Here is a 4,013-nt window from a genome sequence, read left to right as displayed (position 1 = left end):
CCTCTGTTGATGGACCTACGCATGGTATCCAACCCTGCTACTTACTGTGGTTACTTTGTCCTTGTGTAAGCTACGAGAGCAGTCAAGGTAAGCCCCCATGGAAGACAGAATTAATTCCTTCCTTCCTTCCTTCCTTCCTTCTGTCCTTCCTTCCTTCCTGCCTTCTTTTCTTTTTTTAGATAAAGTCTCACTCTACTGCCCTGAGTAGAGTGCTGTGGCATCACCATAGCTCACAGCAACCTCAAAATTCTTGGGCTCAAGTGATCCTCTAGCATCAGCCTCCTCAGTAGCTGGGACTATAGGCACACACTGCCACAATTGACTATTTTTTTCTTTTAATAGAGTCTGAATTTGTCACCCTGAGTAGAGTGCCATGGCATCAGCTCATAGCAACCTCAAACTCTTGGGCTGAAGCAATCCCCTTGCCTTAGCCCCTAAGTAGCTGGGACTATAGGTGCCGGCAACAACACCTGGCTAGTTTTTCTATTTTTAGTAGAGGCGGAGTCTTGCTCTTGCTCAGGCTCCTCTCAGAACTCCTGTGCTCAGATGATCCACCCACCTCAGCCTCCCAAAGTGCTAGGATTACAGGAGTGAGCTTTTTTTTTTTGAGACAAAAATCTCCCTCTGTCACTCCATCTAGAGTCCAGTGGTGTCATTACACACAAAGCTTATTGCAACTTCAAACTCCTGGGCTCAAGTGATTTTGCTGCCTCAGCCCCTCAAGTAACTGGGACTACAGATACACCACTATGCCCAATGATTTTTTTTCTATTTTTAATAGAGATAAGGTCTTGCTTTTGTTCAGGCTAGTCTGAAACTCCTGACCTCAAGCAAACTTCCTGTCTTGGCCTCCCAAAGTGCTAGGATTACAGGCATGAGCCTCAGTGTTCTGCCTCAGAATTTCTTATTCTTTCTTATATAACCATTATAATGCCTTTAACATCGTGAATACTTAATAAATGTTTATGAATTTGATTTATTTATTCAACAAACATTTACTCAACTTCCACAATGAGATAGATAATAAGACAGGCTAAGAGTACTTCAGCTAGAAGTGTCAGTCCTGTGTTGTAGGTTGGGTGCAACACAAGCTGACACTGAGAAGGAGTTTTGGGAGACAACGTGTTTGAAGAATGGGAAGAGGGGGCTCAGCGTCTGTAGCTCAGCAGCTGGGGCACCAGCCACATACACCAGAGCTGGCAGGTTCGAATCTAGCCCAAGCTTGCCAAACAATAATGACAACTACAACAAAAAAATAGCTGGGCGTTGTGGCAGGCACCTGTAGTCCCAGCTTTTTGGGAGGCTAAGGCAGGATCGCTTGGGCCCATGGGTTTGAGGTTGCTATGAGCTGTGATGCCACAGCACTCTACTAAGGGTGACCTAGTGGGACTATGTCTCAAAAAAAAAAAAAAAGAATGGGAAGAGGCAGGAGTCAGTTTCTAATGCAAACTTAACAGAGTATTCATCAGCCCAATAGGAAGCTCTTGGGCCAAGATAACCATCTCTTTATATGCCCTCATTCTTTTAGCTGCCCTGGAAAGGGTGGGACCTTAGATGAAGCTGACCCTGCAGGAGTGGACCATACTCCCCCCAGCTGGGCAGCAAGTTCTTCCTTAAAGGGAGATCTGAGGGCACCTCACTGTATCTACCAGATCCATGTCAGGAACCAGCTCCTCCATGACTCTAGCAGGCCTCTCTTCCTGAGGGAGAACTCAAGAGGACATGGTTACCGGGAAGAACTATAGCATCTGCCATCACAATTGGTCTCAAGGCTGGAATTGATACTCACCTTTAGCTAATGAGAAGATTTAGATCTTTATCTCTAGAACAGTGATTTTCAATTGGCGTGCCATGGCACACTGGTTTTTAGGTGTGCTGTGGAAGATTTTAAAAGATCATTAATTAAATGATTATTATTTCTTGAGACAGAGTCTCTCTATGTTGCCCTTGGTAGAGTGCCATGGCATCACAGCTCACAGCAACCTCAAACTGTTGGGCTTAAGCGATGCTGTTGCCTCAACCTCCCAAGTAGCTGGGACCACAGGTGCCCACCACAATACCTGGCTATTTTTTGTTGCAATTGTCATTGTTGTTTAGCTGGCCTGGGTTGGCGCTAGGGGTGCCTAGCCATTTAAATTATTTTCAAAAAGTCCTGGCATGGGGGTTCATGCCTGTAATTCCAGTACTCTGGGAAGTCGAGGTGGGAAGATTGCTTGAGCTCAGGAATTTGAGACCAGCCTGAGCAAGAGCAAGACCACATCTCTACTGAAAATAGAAAAATTAGTTGGGTGTTTTGGTGGGTACCTGTAGTCACAGCTACTTGGGAAGCTAAGGCAGGAGGATCGCTTGAGCCCAAGAGTTTGAGGTTGCTGTGAGCTAGGTTGATGCCACGGCACTCTACCCAGGGTGACTTGAGACTCTGTCTAAATAAATAAATAAAATAATTTTTGAAAGAAGTTCAAAGCACAGTGAGTATATTCCTTTTTCACTTTTTGGGGGGGATCAACGTCATTTAAGTATGCCACAGATATTTAACTATAGGTTCAAGTGTGCCATGAGATAAAAAAGTTGAGAAACACTCCGCTAGAATTTAGCCATACAGGGAATTCTTTAGTGATAGCTCTTGACATCAACACCTGTGGGGAAGTGAAGGAAGCAGGATTGGACAGAGGGAAAAGTTGGAATGCAAATCACAACTACAATTCAGCTGATGGCACAGGGATCTCTGAAGCTGTGTTCACTTGATTTATTTGCTTAATATAATGTCCTGAAGGTTCGTCCATGTTGTACCATGTGTCAAAATTTCCTTCCTTTTTAAGACTGTTGTATGTATATGCCACATTTTGTTTATCCATTTATCCATCAATGGACACTTGGGTGGCTTCCACCATTTGGCTATTGTGAATAATAATGGCTGCTAGAAACATGGCTAAACTTCTTCAAGACCTTGGTTCCAATTATTCTGGATATGCACCCAGAATCTAGAATGTTTTTGGGTTCATCTCTCATTGGCTTAATTTCGTCTATGCTCAAATAGAGGTGAGGGTGGATTGGATTACCTACTGTCTCCTGAGGGAGGCAAATCTGATAAAATCAGAACATTCTGGTAGGATCAGGTTGATGGATATCAAACCTGGTTCATGATTAATTTTGAGCCAATGTATGCCCTTCAGTAGTTTCTGTTTTTTCCACCAAAAGGGACTAAAACATCTATAAAGGAAATTTCCCACACACTGCCTGAAGCCACTTCACCTTTCCAAGTCCCAAGGTTAGTTAATCACAAACAGGACTTTGAGAAACATTCTCCATGACAAAATAAATTAATTAGTTAATACAGTAGAACCTCCATGGGTGCCACCTCCCTACATTAACCACCTCCTTAAGTTGGCCTAATTTTCATAGCCTAGACATGCGCTACATGTATGTATCAGTACAGTAGGCCTAGTTTCTTAGGTTGACAACTTCTGTGTGTGGATCAATTTGTTACAGTCCCTAAGGTGATCAAATTACAGAGGTTCTACTATAAATAAAAATGGCTAAGAAGCAGGTTGGGAGGGCAGCTCATTAAATCACACTGAAGCTGATGAGGGTATTTTGGGAGTAAGGAGAGGAAAGGAAGGGCTGGCAAGGGAGAGAGAGAGAGAGACTGAGTAAGGAGCTTGGGGAGAGTTAAAGAAAATTTTGTTGAGAATCTAATAATCCTTCATTTTGTTTGCCTGGTTGTAGACTTAGGATAAACACCTGAAACCCTTAATCTCTAGAATTTACCATGCAGGAAATTCTTTAGGCGGAGCTCTTGGCATCAATATCTGTGTGAAAAGGGAAAGGAAGCTGGATTGGACAGAAGGAGAAGCAAAAATGATAAATACATTTTTTTTTTTTTTGAGACAGAGCCTCAAGCTGTCGCCCTGGGTAGAGTGCCGTAGCATCACAGCTTACAGCAACCTCCAAATCCTGGGCTCAAGTGGGTCTCCTGCCTCTGCCTCCCATGTAGCTGGGACTACAGGCGCCTG

Source organism: Otolemur garnettii, unplaced genomic scaffold (assembly GCF_000181295.1).
Source record: "Otolemur garnettii isolate 467f Iridium unplaced genomic scaffold, OtoGar3 scaffold00038, whole genome shotgun sequence".
Lineage (NCBI taxonomy): Eukaryota > Metazoa > Chordata > Mammalia > Primates > Galagidae > Otolemur > Otolemur garnettii.
The sequence above is the reverse complement of the archived record's forward strand: the minus strand, read 5'-3'. Positions refer to the sequence as shown.